At 35.3% G+C, this 20,900-nt stretch overlaps 1 pseudogene; it reads left to right on the top strand.

Moving 5' to 3' along the window:
• The first annotated feature begins 8,262 nt into the window (after positions 1-8,262).
• On the top strand, positions 8,263-15,862 carry LOC101822531 (annotated as a pseudogene).
• The last annotated feature ends 5,038 nt before the right edge of the window (positions 15,863-20,900 follow it).

Raw genomic sequence — 20,900 nt, 5'->3', positions numbered from 1 at the left:
AATTGTTCTGGAATTTTGATCAGGATTGCATTGAGTCTGTAGATTGCTTTTGACAGGATTGCCATTTTTACTACATTGATCCTATCTATCCAAGAGCATGGGATATCTTTCCATTTTTTGGTGTCTTCTTAATTTCTTTCTTTAAAGACTCAAAGTTCTTGCAGTACAGGAACTTGTTTGGTTAGCATTACGCCAAGGTATTTTATGTTGTGTGTGTGGCAATTGTAAAGGGGGATGTTTCTATGATTTCTTTCTCAGCCCTCTTATCATCTGTATATAATAGGGCTACTCATTTTCTTGGGTTGATCTTATATCCTGCTACTGTGCTGAAGGTGTTAATCAGCTGCAAGAGGTCTCTGGTAGAGTTCTTTGGGTCACTTATGTAAATTTCTGGTAAAATTCTGCACTGAAGCCATCTGTCCCTGAGATTTTTTTTTTTGGTTGGAAGACTTTTGATGACTGCTTCTATTTCCTTAGGTCTTATAGGTCTATTTAAATTGCTTATCTGTTATTGATTTAATTTTGGCAGGTGATATCTATCTGGGAAGTCATCCATTTCCTTTAAATTTTCGAATTTTGTGGAATACAGGTTTTCAAAATATGACCTGATGATTCTCTGGATTTCCTCAGTGTCCGTTGTTATGTCCCCCTTTTCCTTTCTGATTTTGTTAATTTGCGTGTTCACATTCTGCTGTTTGCTCATTTTGGATAAAGGTTTGTATATCTTGTTGATTTTCTCAAAGAACCAACTCTTTGTTACATTAATTTTTTGTCTTGTTTTCCTAGTCTCTCCTTTATTGATTTCAGCCCTTGGTTTGATTATTTCCTGGTGTCTATTCCTTCTGGGTGAGTTTGCTTCTTTGTGTTCTAGAGCTTTCAGCTGTGCTGTTAATTCTCTACTGTAACTATTCTCCAGTTTCTTCATGTGGGCACTTATTGCTATAAACTTCCCTCGTAGCACTGCTTTCAATGTGTCCCATAGGTTTGGGTATGTTGTGTCTTCGTTCTCATTGAATTCTAGGAAGTCTTTAATTTATTTGTTTTATTCCTTCATTGACCAGTTTGTTCAGCTTTTATAGTCATATGCATTCATATATCCAACACACAAAAATAAAAAGGAACACTTTCATCACCCTAGAACACCCACTCACATCATTTATTCTTAATGCATATGGTGTCATTTAGCTTAGGATATCAACTAATAGTGTCCTTTAGATGGAATCACTTAGTAAGAAAGAGAAATAGTGTTTTAAAATCCACCTGAAGATTAGACTTATATTGCTGCAAGATGTCTGTATCTGATATAGCAGCTATGAATTGTGATATTGGCTTCCATTTTATTAAAAATATCAATATTGATTTCCCGATGTAAAATATGATACTATAGTGACTTGTATATACTTGTATATACTTTTAACTTTTTTCAGGATTTTTATAAAGTACTGCATTTACATATTTTCTATCATTTCTTCCCTCTTTTACATACTCCAACAGATAACTTCCCCTGAAATTCATGACTTCTTATTCAATTGTTATTGTTATGTGTATTGTGGTAGTTTGAATGTAATTGGCCCCCATACTCTCATAGAAAGTGACACTATTGGGAACTGTGGCTGTGTTGGAGTGGGTATGGCCTTGGTAGAGGACGTATGTCACTGTGGGGATGGGATTTAAGTTTTTCTATGCTCAGAATACCACTCAATATCTCAGTTGTCTTCCTGTTGCCTACAAGATGTAGCACTCTCAGCTGCTTCTACAGTGTCGTGTCTACCATGATACCCACCATGATAATAATGGACTGAACCTCTAAAACTGTAAGAAAGACACCCCAATTAAATGTTTCCCTTCCTAAGAGTTGACATGGTCGTAGTGTCTCTTCACAAAAATAAAACCCTAACTAAGACATGTATGCAAAGGCTCATGTGTATATATTAAGTTATATACACACACATATACAAACACAAGTTAATATAAATATAAGGTACTGAATCTACTTATTGCTGTTCATATGTACATGTGTGTAGTGATGATGACTTGGCTTTGTAATCTATCAGGGTTTCATCCCTGGAGGAGACAGATAATCCTCCCTTAGCAGTCATTAATTGACTATAGCTCTTCAACTAGGGGCAGGGTTGTGATGTTTGTCTCACAAAGGCATTGTGAACTGGTGTTCAGGTCTTGTAAGGGCCTCCATATTTTTGCAAATTCATGGGGCCATATTCCCTATCCTATTGTCCTGTCTAGAAGGCAGCAACTATATGGAGGTACCATAGTCCTCTTCCTCATACAACCTTTCTGTGTCTATTCTGTGATGTTTACTGAGCCTTAAATATAGGGTTTGTGCTGTTTATGTTTTAAATGGTATTGGGCACCCTACAATCAGTTGTTGTCTACATTTTGAGTAGGTATATCTTTCTGTAATGGTCTCTGTCTACCACAAAATGAAGTTTCTTTAATTAGAAATGAGAGTTACACATATTTGTGACTATAAGGATAAATATATATACTAAAGTTAAGATTTACACTGACTGAAAAAAAGTGGCAGTGATTTGATCTCTAGGATCTATGACCTTATTGACCAGGAGTAGTTGATTAATTTTATAGTATCAGGCAAGAATTCGCTCCTATAGGACCTTATGTTTCATTAAGGGGCTGTTGGTTACCTCTGAGATAAAAGTGCCACTATTGTATCTTTTGGAATATCTTGATGAATAGTGATTCACAAGCCTTATAGATGGGGATGAGTATTGGCTGCTTTTTCCTCTCTTGACAACTGGCATAGAACCTTTGGATATTATGAGAGGCCATTCTTAGGGAGGGGCCTGCTAGATGAGAACCAGCTTGATTCTACCAAGTCCTGTGTCTGAAGTGTACAGTTTCTTCAGCAATAGGGTATATTACCTAGTGTAAAACTTTTTTATTTTGTAGGATGGTTTTGATGATTTTTTGAGCTTCTATTTATCTCATCATTTGATGAAAACATGATCTTTTCATTATATTCCTGGACAAAGATACTGAGGCAGAGAATGAGAGGATACTGATTATTTCAATCTTGGGTACACTAAAAGTCATATGAAAGCTATAATTTACTACCTCAATAAAAGCTACACATTTCTCTTATTGACTAAAGAAAATCAAGTTTGAAAAAAATCCCAAACATATGCTCTGCTCTGTATTATCAGCATGACCATTTTGGTTTGTCTGTTAACAATATAACCATTAATCTTAAATCAAGTTAAATTCATGCTTTCTGTGTAGATATAAGTGTATCTCCAGAGAAGCTGAATTCTGACTTAGGGAATGCTGATTGGAGTTATGAGTGCTTCTGTACTAATATCTTAGAACCTAAGTTCCTTTCTTGAAATTTCTTTAACATGGTAGGGAGTCATTTATCCATCCTACTTGATTCAAAATTTGCCAGTAGCTCTTTCCCGCCAGGAAAAAAAATGACTCATAACCTAAAAATCCAGAAGATGATTTGGTGGGTCAATCTTAGATTATGATTCTTTTCAACTTCTGGATGTGAAATTCCCTGGCTAAATCTTCTGGAGTGTGCTTTCAATTAGTATCTTGACCTTGCTTCTGTGCCCTGAGACGCATTTAACCCAGGCCTCCAGCATTTAATTTACTGTTCTTATTGATCCTCAATAAACACTTTCCAGCATGTACTTATTGAAGGTCTATTTTGTACATAGGATTCTTGGGAACATTAATTTCACAGTGGCTGTCCAGGATAGCACCTGGAACAGTACCATTTGTATCCAGACAATTGACATACATGTACATACATTGAAATTGGGACTCTCTGGTCTAATAATTGACTTAGACTTCCTGGACATTTTTCAGTCAACTTCAATATTTCCTAAAGAAAATTATATTTAAAGAAAAAAATCAATACACTTTTCAGCTTATAAAAAGGAAAATTAACTAGTATGAGAAACTAGACAGCCAATTACAGTGATTCTACTGCCATTGTTTGGTGATGCTGTGACTGGTCTTGATTATTATACTCTTAGCCAATGGGAATATTAACTTTGGAATAGAGGGAAGAACCCATGTGCAAGCAAGATGTGTGGGGAAAGAACTGAGAATCCCACATGAAATGTAGACCTTTAAGAGATGGCATGAATGATAGATAGAGAAGATTGTATTATACTACAGTGAAAATCATATAGAGCCATGCTTCCTCAGTAAAGACAGAGATATCTGGGTAACTATTTACATGTACTGATGTGCTAGATATCAAAAGTAAGAAATGTAAGATCTACTGAACACAGTGGTGTACAGTATTTGCAGCATACTTTAATGCCATTGCAACTAGATGTTGAGATGGGAATATCTGTCACAGTGAGGCTTGCTAGCATTAGTATGGCTTCATAGGATGCCTAATACACCAGAATGCTGACTCTCTGACCAGAAAGATGAAAAGACAGAGATAGTATTACAAAAGAGGCAGGCACATGTACACAAGGCAAAATAAAATATAGAATACATTAATTGAATTATCGAAGCACATGGAAAATTCTTCAATTATTGGCAGCACAAAACTGTGAGAAAATTTGCTTTGTGGTTATGTGGGACAATAGTTGGTTAATTTGTATATCAAGAGATAACTATTGTTAAATAATGGATGAATAATTGGTACACAGGTATTTCATACCAAAATATGACTTAGAGTAAACGCTCCTAATTGTTCCCAAATGTCAACCAATCAGAAACCAACCCATACCTACGAATGCAATCCTGTAACTTTTGTCTTTAAAACCTAGCAGTAGACAGGGAACTTCACTCCCTCTGGAGGCTGCTGCCACAGCTAGCCAGACAGAGATCCTGTCATGGATGGATGAACAATTAAAACTATGCTTTTGCAGTTTAGTGGGTCTGTCATCCTGGTCGTCTCTGGGTACTTTGCAACTTGGGCACAACAATTCTTATGCATTGTGGTTTATATATGAAAGAAACTCACAGGAATTCCTCTACAATTTATAAGAATTTAAGCATCAAATGGTCATTATGTCTTATATGTCATCAAGTTGAAAGAAATAGTTCTAAAGTTCAATAACTAAAAGTGATATTGATGGCACATTCCTAGAGTCCTAGAACTATAGAAGTTCAAACAGGATGTTTGACAAGAGTTTGAAGTTAGCATAGACTATAGAGTGAATTCTAGACTACACAGTCTGGGCTACAGCATGGAAGTCTGTCAAATAAAACAAAATAGGAATCTCAGCAATTAAAGAGACATTTAACTGTGCCAAGAGCTATCATTGTAATATTTTCTATAATGTGAAAATTTGACTAAAAATTAAGCTATCTGTAACATGAATAATAAAACCCCAGAGACAGATATTGGGTTTCAAGCTAAAGATCAGAGAAGCAAAACAGCCAGCCAGTCGCTTTTACCTCTATCTCAGACCAAAATAGACGATCCTGTCTCCCCAATCCTCAGAGGCAATGCAGCCTGCACTGCTCTCCACCAAGTCTCAGACTGCAATTCTCTGAATTCCTGTCTCCTCTTACCTTATATTCCTATCTCTTCCCTGCCATACCACTCCGTTTCCACCTCCCTAGTGATGGGATTAAAGGTGTGAGATCCCAAGTGCTGAGATCACCTTCATGTGAGCTTTCTTTTATGTCTAGATCAATTTTGTATAGTCAGTGTGACCTTGAACTAACAGAGATCTGTCAACTTCTTTATCATGAGTCCAAGGATTAAAGGTTTGTGCCACCATTGCCTGGGCTTTATGGTTGTGGCTAGCTTTGCATTTTGATCTCCAGTGACTTAAATAGATTGTAAACAATATATCACCACAGCTGACAGATGTAAAACAACAAAATCATTGCAGCAAAATGTCAGAGTTATATTTGTAGAAATATGGTAGGTAGATATATTTGTCAGGCACACATAAGAGACATTTTCATTTTTCTGCATAGTCATCTATAATTTCTCCTTCTCAGTAAAGGCTAATCCTTATCCTTAATTTTATATTTGTGATTTTAAAATCTATTTCCTTAAATCAATATTTCTGGAAACACAAATGAGACCCTAACTGAAAGTAAAAGTATTATACACACAGACTCTCTCTCACACACATACATCTATATGTCTGTTATGTGCATTTTGTCAGCACAAATATATTTAATAGGTTGTCAATTTTCCTTTTCTTTTGCTTACATAACCTGCCTCAGAGTGAGTTTTCCCTCAGCACCGTGAAGCCTTTTAGTAGCTCCAGTTTTTATTGCTACAAGAATACTTCACAAAGGCAATAAAGGAAGAGTTTATTTTGGATGACTCTTTGAGGGTCCAGTTCATCATGGCAGAGAATACATGCTGACGGCAGCATGGAACAGCTGACTACTTTGCTTCCATAGTGAGAAACCAGAACAATGAGCGGTGGTACAGCTTACATTCTCTTTTTATACAACCTCAGAAGACCCCAGTCACTGGAAAATGGCTCCTTTACACTTGAGGTGGGTTCCTCCCACCTTAGCACAATCTACAAAGTGCTTTAAGAAATACTCAGAGATTATTTCACAGTGATATTGGATAGCTGACACCATTAACTATCCCAGTGCCAAATGCACATGTTTATCGTATATAACTACTTTTTTCTCTTAATTTCATGTTAAAGATTATAATATAATTACATTTCTCTCTTCCCTTTCCTCCAACACCTCCATTACCCCCATAATACTTCAAATTAATGGCCTATTTTTCATTAAGTGTTATTGCATGCATATATAAGGAGATTTATACATTATATACATTAGAAATATATTTCTCATTACACATATTAGAAATATGTATATTTTACATATAATCTGCTCAATTTAGTGTTACTTGTTATTATCTTACAGACATTCTTTTTAGAAGCATACATTCACAGGACATGTGGAAGTACATTTTCTTCAAGTCTGATTAGTCTGAAAACTTAGAAATATAGATTGTATGATGGTAGTTGTGACTGCCAGCTTTGGATATCACAGTCCATATGTTGGTTCACGATGTTTTTTTCAAGTCTGATACTCTTTTTGTGTGTGTATTTTTTTCTTTCCTTCCTCCAAATCGTCCTATATATACCCCTTCTTGCTCTCTTTAAATCTGTTGCCTCTTTTCCTCAATAATTGATGTTTTAAACACACAAATATACATATGTATATTTGTGTAAATATGTAAACATTTTAAACACACAAATATACATGTGTATATTTGTGTAAATATGTAAACATTACATGCCCAGTCATATTTGAGATGGCAAAGAATGAATTTGTTAAAGTCTACAGGATCAATTTTTTAAATTCTTTTTTTATTTCTTTTTTCATTTAAATTCCAAACAATCTTCTTTTACATACCCCTGGATCAATTTCTAATGCAAAAGAAAATAAATACGAGTAAGAAAAGTGAATATATGACAAGGAGATGCAGGAAGTTTGGATGGTATACATAACTAGATGGAAGCATGAGCCCACACTGTATATGAGTCTCCAGTGTCACAAGGCTGATTAACACATATTTAACAGTCTGTTTTACAATCAGATGACTACTTTGAAGAGCTGGAGTAGAATGCTTAACCAACAAGTACAAGACTCTGGAATGGATCTACAGTAAAACCAAACAAATAATGACAAAAGATAATGTACTGCTCATGCTATAGATCCCAAATGCTAAAAATAGATAAATTTCGAGTGGATATGGAGGCTTAATTATTCTGCTAACAAAGAGGATTACTATGTTAAGGAGACAAAGTCAAGAAAGGACAGAGCTATTAAAATATATGACTTTAGTTACTATAGTCATTATTCTTGGCCTTCGAATCTGTAATTTTAGGGATTCCTGTAAGGAAGCAATCATACTGGGGGACCTGATTGGGGGGAAGGGGGGAAGAGGGAGCTGGGATACATGTGAAACAAGATTATTTATAACCTAAATTAAAAAAAATGTTTAAATACTTCAATACTAAAACCATAAAACATCATCTGTGATATGAAAAACTAACACCCCAATTAGAATGATTTAAATGAGAATGGCTCATATAGGCCTGTGTGTTTGAATGCTTGGTCCCCGTTGGAATTCTTTGGGAAGGATTAGAAAGTTAGCCTTGTTGAAGGAGATATGTGTCACTGAGTGGGCATTGAGGTTTCAAAAACTTGTGAGATTTCCAGTTAACTGTCTCTGCCTCCCTCTTGCAAATCAAAATGTGAGCTCTCAGCTCTGTTTCAGCACTAAGTCTGCCTGTAGCCATTCTTCTTGTCATTATGATCATGGATGCATCTTTGAAACTTCAAGACCCCAGTCAAATTCTCTGTAAGTTGCCTTAGCTATGATCTCTTCTCAGCAATACAAAAGTAACTAACATGGTGTTTTTAAACAAAGTATGCAATACAGTCAGATACTACCATCCACTTAAAATAATGTATTTTCAAATAATATTTGTTTTTAGATGAAGAAATATACCAGAAAAATAGACTAGTATATGTAGGGTGCAAATTGAATTTTTAAAGGTTCAAGACAATTGAAAAAAAAAACAGATTATGCAATCAGACATGTATAAGGAGAAATTGTATTTAAACAAGAAAAGTTCTTTTATAAATCTATATGACCATAGAAAACATTACTGAGAAAAATAGAAGACAAATGTTAGGAATACAGGCAGATGAGAGAAGTTAATGTAAAAGTTTTCAAATTTTCAGATTTGAAGAAAAACAAAATTAGAAGTCAGAAATATAGGAGAAGATACAACAAAGAGAGCAGAAGAAAAGCAAGAGAAAATTATGACATTTGTCCTCTATAAATATCATACTTGTACCTCTGTGTTCATGACACATTTAGGGGGTTTGATGGAGTACTTGTATTTTACTGATTTCCAGATGAGATTTTTCTCAATATGCAGTTTTATTTCACTCTTTCTGAGTTCCCAGAATTACTACTACAGTGTCTTATGGATTTCACTGCTGGGAGGTCTGTTTTATTTGTCTATCATTCCTCTCAGTAGCCTTTTATTCTATTTTGAAAATGTTTATCTTTATCAGTATTTTTTCTAACTTTACCATATAGCTGGCTGTTTAGAGCTTTCATTGTGTTATGAAAAGAGCTTCAATTATTATTTTCAAAACATCCTTATCTTTTTATTTAGTCATGTGTTATTTATTCTATGTCTTTGTTGATAGAATTTGTTTATAAACTGTTTAATTTCCTGTTTAGACCCTATGTATAGGGAAATACATACTCAGAGCACAGCTTTCAAAAGTCACATCTTCAACTGGTCAATGCTTTATCTCATATGTTATTTTTACCATTGTGAACCAGTAAAATACATTGTCTGGCCTAGCAACTCTCTATCTATATTCTTGCAGAGTTATACTTCTGGGCATTGAAGACTACATTATCTTACCACTAATTTGTATTAAATATATTATGTATACATTTATATTTCAAACTTCATTTTTATTGATCTCCATATTTACTATTTTAAATATAAAATAATATTTCATTTTACTAGGAATAATAATGAATATATGTACTATATTGGGTGGCATTAAATATATGTGTATGCATATATATATATGTATATGTGTGTGTAAACATATATAACAGTATGGGACTATAGGAGGAAATTTTGCCAAGCATGTAATCTCTTCTTGCTTCTGTTTTGTTTTGTTTTTCAAGACAGGATGTCTCTGTAGTTTTAGAATCTGTCCTGGAACTTGCTCTGTAGACCAGGCTGGCCTGGAACCCACAGAGATTAATCTGTCTCTGCCTTCTGAGTGCTAGGATTAAAGGTATGTGACACCACTGCTTGGCTATTCTATTTTTTTTGTTTGTTTATGATTTTGCATGATGACAGAGATCTTCACTCTTGTCTTTGCATTCATAACATTTGCCAGAAATCCAGAAATACTGCAAAAATCTAGGGAAAAGAGAAGTCTGACATGACATTTAAAACATTCACTTATTTCATAACTTGTCTTTTGAGATAAATTGGTAATTCTCCTTTTATGAAATTCATCCTTTTAAAGTGTTTAGTGGGTTTACTATATTTGTAGATTTTGTTTTACAAAAGTAGCTAACTTTAGGGTACTTTTGTCTACTCAAAATGAACTGTTCACAGTTACTACCAATGTCTTCAAATTTCCTGGCAACCATTTATCTCCTTCTTGCTTCTATGATTTACCCATTAATGACATTTAATGTAAATGAATCATACAACATATTTGATGTCTTCTTTCTGGATTAGGTATGAGGGCATGTGTCTGCTTCTTTCAGTTCCAGGACCCTATCTGAAAACACCAAAATATAAAAAGCAGATTATTGGTAGAAATATCAACATGAGAATCAATGCTGAAGATGGTTTAAATTATTTAAATAAATAAATGGCATATATAGCTTTAACATAATAAAAGACAACAATTACAGTCTTTCCAATAGATTAAGAAGAAACTGACATACTTCCATATCATTACAATATTAAAAACTTAAATAAACCAAAAAAACTCCACCTAGATATTGAATGTACTAAAACATAATAAAGGCCATGCACTGGTTATATTATGTTTGTGTGTGTGTGTGTGTGTGTGTGTGTGTGTGTGTGTGTGTGTCTGTATGTCTTTGTGTGTGATAGTGATAAAATACTATGACAAAAGGCAGCTTAAGTAAGAGTTTATTTTGCCTATGGTTACAGGGAGCTAGATGTCCATAAGGATGAGGAAGAACTGATAGCAGTAACCTAAGAAATCATATCTCAACTATACCCAGAAGATAGACAGCATGCACTGAAAGTGAATGAGGCTATAAACTCCCGGAGTCCACGCCCAGCAATAGACTGCCTTCAGCCAGAGCACTGGTCTCAAAGTTCAATATCATCCCAAACACAGCCACTAACTAGAGACAGATATTAAAATACATTAGCCTACAAGGGACATTTATCATTCAAACAGCATCACAAACACATGTTATTATCAAACAGAAAGGAGAAGTAAGCAAGTGTGTCAACTCTTACTTGACAAGTATTCCATATGAAATGTAAACAAACCTCTTCACAAGCTTCAAACTCATTTTGCTCTGGTGTTTGTTAGGTTTTAAACAGTTAACAGCGTACTGAGGCTGCTCCATTTGAAGTCTCCATGGAGGGAAAGAATAATATTCATGTGAGCTTGTTACAAATTCTACAAAATTCAGAATTTCACAAGAATCAGACATTACTTCTTTAACAAAAAGAAAGGAAGAAGCCAGGTGTTGGTGGCACATGCCTTTAATCCCAGCACTCAGGAGGCAGAGGCAGGCAGATCTCTGTGAGTTCGAGATTAGCCTGGTCTACAAAAGCTAGTTCCAGGACAGCCTTCAAAGTCACAGAGAAACCCTGTCTTAAAAAGCCACACACACACACACACACACACACACACACACACACACACACACACAAGAATACTCCTCAGAAGGCCTTTGCTAATTTCTAAAATCCTGAAAAAAAATGTGACCTCATAAGACGAATTTAACAATGTTTCTTCTGGTTCCATTTTGAGGAATAATTTGAGGAGTATTGGTATTAGCTCTTCTTTGAAAGTTTGATAGAATTTTGTGCTAAAATCATCTGACCCTGGGGTTGTTTTGGTTTCAAGATTTTAATCTTGTTTAAATACAAGACTGCTTGTATTTCCTTAGGGGTCATAGGACAATTTAAACTGCTTATCTGATCTTGATTTAATTTTGGTATGTGTTATCTATCAAGAAATTTGTCCATTTCGTTTAGATTTTCCAATTTTGTGGAGTATAAGCTTTTGAAGTATGACTTAAAGATTTTCTGGATTTCCTCAGTGTCTGTTAAGTCCCCTTGCCATTTCTGATTTTGTTTGTTAGTTTGGATATTTTCTCTATGCCATTTGGTTAGTTTGGATAAGGGTTTGTCTGTTTTTTTGATTTTTCTAAAGAACCAATTTTTGTTTCATCTATTCTTTGCATTGTTCTTTGTTTCTATTTTATTGATTTCAGCTGTCAGCTTGATTACTTCCTGCTGTCTCTTCCTCTTGAGTATGTTTGCTTCTTTTTGTTCTAGAGCTTTCAGGTGTGCTGTTAAGTCACTAGTAAGAGATTTCTTCAAATTCTTATTCAGCCACTTAGAGCTATGAAATTTCCTCTTAGTGCTACTTTCATTGTGTCTAAGTGTGGGTGTGTTGTGCATTCATTTTCATTCAGTTACCTAGGAAGTCTTTATTTCTCCCTTGACCCTGTTGACACTGCCACTTGATATGCCATGTTTCCTTGATATCCATGGGAGACCTGGCCCTTTCTGAAAGAAATCGAGGAGGAGTGGATTAGGAGGGTCAGAGGGGAGGTGGAGGAAGGGAATGGGATGAGAGGAGGGAGGGGAAACTGAGGTCTGGATTGATATTTTCTTAAATTTGCTCTAAGTAAATAAATGGCAAAAACGCGGAAGGAAAAATTATTAAAATCACTGTTCTCCTAAAAATGGTTTGTTTTTCACATTCTCTCCTGCATTAATATTGTTTTCAGGGAGATAAATCTATCTATCACTATAAATCTATATCTGATCCCTCCAGAGTGATGCTGTCGCTCTGCTTTAATGGTTCATCTGGGTTAGCCTTTCTAGGGAGCTAATTCTTTGCTGTTTTCTTTTCAGTCTTCTCCCCATGGGTCATTTTCCTAGCACTAAGATGTACATCTCTAGCCTGAAATGCTGGAAAACTACTTTTCCTGATGAGACTCTGGATGAGGAAGTCTTTATAAACAGGCACACTCTGTAATGAAATTATAATAGATGGTGAAATCTATGTTCTATCACATACTTTATATTGTTGTTATGTGTACCTAGGGTTTGGGTCATTTCAGAAAATTTCCTGTTATATAAATTGTATGTTATGGCCACCGTGAAAAAGCAAAACTTAAAGAGAGCCGAGGAGGGAACTCCATGTTGACTTGATTTGCACAGATATTTTGCAGCACCTTCTAATTGATTTCAGTTTAATATCAAGAAAATCCAGAAATATTTGAAATAAATACTTGACTATTGACTAGGGGTTTTGTACACATTTGGGCATGTACAATATAATTGTCAAATAACATGTTATTTTTCCTAATTGTAATATATAAATATAATGGTCACATGGTTTGATGGATCATTTTCTGTAAATCTTCTGTATATTTTAAAGACCTGAACATTTTCAGAATAGAAACTGTTATAATCAATTTGACATATTTAAGAATATAGTAAAATGAGATTTTTTTATCAAGAAATTTTAATTTTTAAGAAATTTAGGAATCACATAATTACCGATTTCTCAATGGACACGTAAAGTGTGTGATACACAAGAGGTCACATATTCATACACAATGAATGTCTCATAGACATTAATGAACTCCATTATATAATTTAAAATAATCATGTTTTACCTATAAAACCAGTAAAAAGAAGCCTTAAAGGTTTTTCCTATACTTGCAAAGTATTTGAAAAATTCCCCAGAGTGACTACATATGTACTACATTTACAGTCAATTCACACTCCAATGGGCCTCTGATGATTTAGTTCCATCTACCTGAGGGCCCCAGATCATGCTCCAAGGCCTGAAGACCTACTTCATTTTTACCAAACCAGCGCACTTAATATCCTATTTCTCCTACATTTATTTTGCTTTTTCTATCCAGGTGTCTATTAAAGATGTCTTTCCCTTACATCAACTGGCTGTTACACAATGGGAAAACCACTGATACACTTCTGAGGTCCTTTTGATGGGCTTACTGTAGAGGTCTCCCAACTGACATGTCCAATGACTCTGTGCAGCAGGAAACAGCAACATCAATCATTGCCCAAATACCTTGACAGTGTTTAGAGTCACCTCTGCAGGAAGCAGATGAGAACAGGAGATTAAAATTGGTCATATAATTTAAGGGTATGGACCTCAATTCATGTCCTTGGTTGGGAGGCAGAATGCCCTTGTCCTAGTCCTGGGTAGAAGTCATAAATTCCAGAATATCGGGAGCCTCTGCTCCTTTGTCAGGTTGCTAAATGATTTAAGAACTTCAACTCTTGAGGCAGAATGCTGTAAGGATTAACAGCCTTGGTGGACATCAAGAATGAACCCTACCCACTTTTTTAACATTGAACTGTACTTCAGTTTCCTATTAACACTAGAAAAGGATGCTTTACCATTGACTTTGTGTAGAACCACTGAGGCACAGCTATTCCTTCTACATAAAATTATATAATCTGCTTTTTTTTCTCTTGCCCTACATGGAGACATGAAGTTCTCAATTGCCTCAAAAATTACATGTCATTTTCCCATTTTAAGAGTTAACTCAGCTGAGTCTGATGCGTGTGTATATGTATTAATTTGGGCAAATTTTATATCCTAATTTTTTCAGGAGTATTATATGTTTGCATATATGAATGTATTCATATATGCAAACATATAATAGTAGTCAACACTGCAGTCTTGCCTTGCATTTTCTTACCAAGCAATCAAACCTAAGGTAATAACTGAGTTAGCATTTACCATAAAGAGCAAATTTTCCATCACACACACACACACACACACACAGACACATTTTCTCAATTAGACATGCATTTCTAAATGTTTGAATTTCATTTGTCATTGTGTTTAAATTGTGGGTCATGACCCATAAGTGGGTCACAAAAACAATTTAGTGTATTTCTGTAATTTTATGTGAGATGGAAAGTATAATAGGCTACATCATAACATACTGTAGAAATTCACAAAATATGTGAAAGTTTTAGTTTGATTATGTGGCTAAGAAAAATATATTCATGGGTATATTAAGATGAATGCAAAATAAATTTCTTTCTGTGATAAATTCAATTTAAAAGTGTTTATACATTTAGAATGACTTATTGAATGAATTTTTGGTTGCATTTTGCTAATTGAGCAAAACTGAAAAATATGTATATAAAATCTTTTAAGATTCTACGTAAAAATTAGTGAATTGAGCTTAGAACTTACTAGATTTTAATAAATTAATATACAGGATGCTCTTAGAGTCTGAAATAATCAGATGACATCAAATTATTTACTTGGAACTATTAGTTTAAAATGTAATTTGTAATTGAGTTTTATATATGCATAATTTTATTTGAAGAAATGCGCTAGGTAACTATTGAGTAGTTAAGAGTGATCAGAATTCATTTAGATATGCTGAGATGATTTTAAGTGTGATATAATTTGCTCTTTTCTGGTTTTCCTGAATTGAGCATGACAAGCAGCAAATTCTCTTGGGACCCCTGAGGCAGTGCAGAAAATCTCCCTCCCAGGAACCAGCTCAAGCACCACCACAATTTTCTTGAGCTGGTGGAATTGAGGATAAGCCTGAAGAACTATCCACTCAAACGGACAAGCGCTTCTTGGGCAATGCCAGGCTTAAGTTCACTCCCAGTCCCATGTTCTCGGTGTATGTCCTGGGTGACTGGCAGCACTGTGATGAAGCCCAGGCTGTGGATAGACCCCACATGAATTTCGAGGCACTGAAGAAGCTTAATAAGAACAAGATGTTGTTCAAAAAGCTGGCTGAGACATATGATGTCTTTTTGGCCTCCAACACTCTGGTTGAGACGAGCCTGTTTATCCTAGTGCCAGGCCTAAAGAAGGCTGGCAAATTCCTTTCCCATGTTGACACACAGTACAAACATGGTGGCCAAAATTGAGGAGGTGAAATCTGTGTCAACTTTCAGATGAAGAAGGTGATATATTGGGTTTTGCTGTCCATCATGTGAGGATGACAGATGACTAGCTAATCTACAACACCCACCTGGCTGTCAATTTCTTTGTGTCCTTGCTCAAGAAGAACTGGCAAGGTATTCAGGCTTTGTACATTAAGAACACCATCTGAAAGCCCTAATGCCTGGTCTAGGATGCCCCTATAAACTGTAGTGCTACAAAAAGTAGATGATAGTTAGTTAGATAGATAGATAGAAGACATATATCATATTACAACATTTGTAGATGTTTTAAAACTTTAAGTCCCTCCATTAGAAAACAATAACATGGCATATGAGTACATTAATGTATTCATTGTTATTTTTCACCAGCTTCTGATTTGATTCATGTATCAGAAACATCCTTGATTTAGGAGACAGAATACTGTGTATGGCAAGAGACATTTTGATCTTCAAAGAACTTCTGCAACAAGAAAAATGAAATATTAAATACAATAAATAATGAATCTTAAGTAATCAAATTCTAGGCAGAAATTTAGAAGCACGTAATGATAAAGTGTACCAGAACAGTGGATACAGTGAAGGGTATTTCTCCCATGTAGAATCACATCCTTGTGGGAACAAAATCTACTTGACTTATGACAAATAAGAGACAAATCTTTTAAAGATCCTGGGTTAAGTCAAAAATTGTTAAGAATAGGAATGAATTTGTCAGGGTTCAAGACAAGGATGAAGAAATTGGAACTAGTTATGTGAAGATAAGTGAAGAAAGGAGAGATTTAATAAAAGGTGGGTGCTAAATCATCCAGCATATCATAAACTAATGTAATGTGTGTGGAATTTTATTGTGGTCCATTGGATACGTATTGAAGCATTAGAAAAAAGAAAACACAATCATATTTCAATGCATTAAATAAATATTAGTACCATACTCAAAACTTAGTACATCAAATATAAAGATAGAATCCAGAGAAACTTTGAGATATTTTTTCATTACATATTTTTTGTTTTCATTATAACAGTAGATAAACTATGAGCCCATGAAATAACTACAGGATACCATTTTAAATTATTTTCTTAAAATGTGCATTCAAAATATTTTCCATGATTGACAATATACTAAATATTTTACGCACACATCTCAATGAAACCTTCATACAATTCTGGTCATTATACTCAAATCAAGTAAACACAACATTTTACAGAGTTTAAGTTTTTTCTAAAGGTGTGAAATCATTGAGGGCCAAAACATCTTTTCTGTTCTTTTTTGAGATATGAGTAAGTGAATGTGCCATATTATTAAAAAAACATGGAATGTGATGATGCATTAAACTGTTAAAGCTACATCAAAACAGGAATTAAGCTAGAATGATAGTGATAGGAATAAACCAAGTTTATAATTAGGAGAAGAGCTGTCAAATAATTTATTTAAAATATAAGATAATGGAGAGATGGTCAGCAGTTGGAAGCAATGCTACTCACAGAACAGAATACCCACATGGTACACATAAATACATGTAGTCAAAATATTCATACACATTTATTAAATGCTTATATCAATTTTTCTAAAATCTCCCAGAGGCTTTTCAATGTTACAGAACAACCTATCTATAATGTCACTCTCCTCTTCACTTCAGAACTCTTCTCCTAATGTCTTGTCCTTTACTTGGAGATGTTCAGCTTCATTTGTTCCGTTGTGTTTTTTTTTTCAGTGCTATAGACAGTACCATTTAGATGTCATCCGCCATTCTCTCTTCCTAGATAGCTTTTCAAAGTATTATTTGTATGATTCTTTACTTTATTATTCTGGTCTCTTTTGGGGGAGACTATCCCACACATCTTCTTTCTTGAAAACAACTTAAATAATGATTTTTTTTCGCATTTCATCCATTAGTGTAATTCACTCTTCTTCAATCATGTATATACATTTTTATTAAAGGTTTATGGACTGTCTCACAAATATGTTTCTAGCATCACTGCAATATCCCCATCACCTGTACCCATTCCAGATACATAATCAACAGTAAGTAAATATCTTCAGATAAATAAACCAATGAATGCTACAAAACAGATGGGCAAGCAATCTTTATTGTCACTGAGTAGAATTTCCACTCAGTGGCTTCCCAGCTCTGCTCCATGCAGAGTCAGGAATGCTAATCTAGTTGTGCAGTTCTTTTGTCCTTTCTATTCTCCTGAACGTGGTTGGAATTTCTCATACTCCTCACTTATTATTTGACTTTAGTTCATTACCTCATCTTTCACTACTTCCTTTTCCCCACTTCCTTCATGCAAATTATATGGCTTTAACTATTTTCCAATCTTGCCAGTTGTTAACTTATGAAATTATTCACATTACAGGCAGCCGGCTGGTAGATGAGGTTTTTGTAACGCTACTTAAACTCAATTATTGAGCATCTACCTTTGCCCCTAAGTGTCCTATCTTATAAGCTCTTTTCCTTTCTCTCTCTCTCTCTCTCTCTCTCTCTCTCTCTCTCTCTCTCTCTCTCTCTCTCTCTCTCTTTCTCTCTTTCTTTCTTTTCCTTATTCTTAATTTGAATTAGAAAGAAGCTTGCCTGACATTTCAATTCCAGCTCCCTCACTCTCCCCTTCTCAAGCTCCCCTTCTCCCTCACCCCGCACCAACTTCTCAACCCCCTACCCCATCCCCTCTCCACTACCCAGGGAGGGTGAGACCCTCCATGGGGAATCTTCAAAGTCCATCATATCATCCTGTGCAGGGCCTAGACACTCCCCCATGTGTCCAGGCTGAGGGAGCATCCCTCCATGTTGAATCGGCTCCCAAAGTGCATTTGTATGCCAAGGCTAAATACTGATCTACTATCAAAGGCCTCACAGATCTTTTTCAAAAATCCACCACCTATTGCTATCAGAATAACTTAGTATATTAAGCACCAAAATACTTTATGCTTATTAAAATTTATGGCTGACAGCCTACATTCATTTCTTGAGGTATAAATGAAAATGTAAAACAAACTGCTGAAGGCATTTATAGAGACACTCTGTTACAAAGCAGAGGACCTCTGAAGAGGACACTTTTGAAGAGTGCTTTCGCTTACACCCCTCTTGGATGAAGCCCACAGAAATACGCTTAAAGCTCTCAGGTTTTGTTACAGGTTTCTGCTCAGGGAATGTTTTTAAGATGAGTAATCTGAAAGCAATGCTATGCTGAAAATATAAGATAGCCCATCAGTTTGAAACTTTTCAGGCATGTCCAGTCTGCTGATATTGCAGGACAAATGTTGTCAACTACAAAGTTCATCCTCAGAAACCTCACTGTTGAGTTTTAAAAAAATAAGAAAGCAGCCATGTTTAAGTAAGCCTGCTATTTTGTGTGGTGATATCTTGCTTGTACAAATAAAGCCTGTCTGAAGATCAGAGGATGGAGCTTACCACTAGTTAACCATAGATATCTGGAGGTCTGTATAGACAGACAAAAAAGTGAGATGACTTGCTGGAGAGAGGAAAATAACAGGAACTTGTTAGTTGTAACCTTCCTTTTATAATAGGAAAAGAGGAGAATTGTGGTGATGCATTATTTATGATTTATTAAAGCTTGTCTGAGAATTCAGAAAGCAAAGTCAGCCATAAGCTATAGAAACCAGCCACACACCTTTAATCTTAGGACTCAGGTTTAAGAGGCAGACAGATCTCTGTTAATTCAAGGCCACATTGCATAAGCAAAATTGATCCAGTCCTAAAGAGAAACAGTTCACACAATGAAGAGCTCAGCAATTTGGGTCACACACCTTAAATCCCAGGATTTGTGAGGTATTTAAGACAGGAATAGGGTCTCAGAGCTGGCATTCTTTCTCCAACCACATTGAGGATAGCAAGACATTAAAGACTCAGGATTTTCCAGCCATGCTGAGAAGAGGCAGCAGTCTGAAGTTTAGACAAGCCAGTATCTCCTGTCAGTCTGAGGTAGAATAAAAGCTAGTGGCTGGCTGTTTTGCTTTTCTGATCTTCAGCTTGAAGTATGAATCCCAATATCTACATCTAGGTTATTTATTTTCATGTTACAATTTTTTGTTAAGCTTTATCCAAATCATCTTGAGGTGCACATGACTATAGGCCACAGGTTGGACATGCTTACTAGGTTTTACTCAGAAGATAACTTCATTCATATTTTTCATTTATTAGGCAAGCTTCTATGTGTTAAGGATTTACTAGCACTGAAGAGATGTCTCAGTGGTAAAGAGCGCAGACTGCTCTTCCGTCCTCAGTACCCATGTTGGGTGACTCACAACTGCCTGTAACTCCATCTGAAGGGGATCTGGCACCTTATATTTTTTGAAGCAATAACAGAAGAAAAATGACACCGTCCATGATACAAATCTGCTCCAGTATAACAGCGAAAAGTAATAGTTTCCAAGGCTTTAAACTGAATTTATTTTCAGTTTTGCAATTCAGGAATCAGTAAACTACCATAGTTAGTTTCTCTTAAGGACAGTCTTTGCAGCTAGTAGACAACTTTCATCTCATTCCATGTCCTATTGTCTTGTGTATATACACAGAGAGAAAAAAATGATCCCCTCTCATTATGACCTCAGTCTACCACTCACTTGCCCCTAATTATCCTCTTTCTTCCAAATACAGTGGCAGTGGGAGTGACACATTCACTATATATTTGTAGATGGACAAAGTTCAGTGTATAGAACTAAAAAAGTGAAAATCAGATGTGTAGGGTTAGACGAAAGAGAGGCTTGACTTGGTTCCTATTTTCCTGTGAATAAAATTCCTTCTATTCTTTGTGTGCTGTTTGCATTTATGGGAAGCAATCAGATTAGGGGAAATTAGATTTCTCAGACTATTATCTTATAATCATCTGCTTCAAAGCTCCTTAAGAGTTAACTCCTATGTTATACCTCCAGTAGAAATGAACATCTCTAAATGCAAAATACTGTCCCTAACTCTAAAGTCACACACCAAAGAGTGGAAATGTTTGAGAACCCTTGGCAAGATGGCAACTATAAGCATAATCAAAATGGGAGAGCAACTTGCATGCTAAAGCCAAATTAACATTTTGCATAATGATGAACATTTTAATAGCTCAGTGAATCCATCTTGGAGACAAATATTATTTTATCCTCAAACTTAGGCCCTCTGAAAGAGTTTTCCTTTCATCACTTTTCATGAAAGAGTGGTATTATGGATGGTGGAAAATTAAGCCCATTAGTCATGAATATGCTCAGTCCTTCAG

This window comes from Mesocricetus auratus, unplaced genomic scaffold (genome assembly GCF_017639785.1).
Source record: "Mesocricetus auratus isolate SY011 unplaced genomic scaffold, BCM_Maur_2.0 Super-Scaffold_100020, whole genome shotgun sequence".
Classification (NCBI taxonomy): Eukaryota; Metazoa; Chordata; class Mammalia; order Rodentia; family Cricetidae; genus Mesocricetus; species Mesocricetus auratus.
The sequence above is the reverse complement of the archived record's forward strand: the minus strand, read 5'-3'. Positions and strand labels throughout refer to the sequence as shown.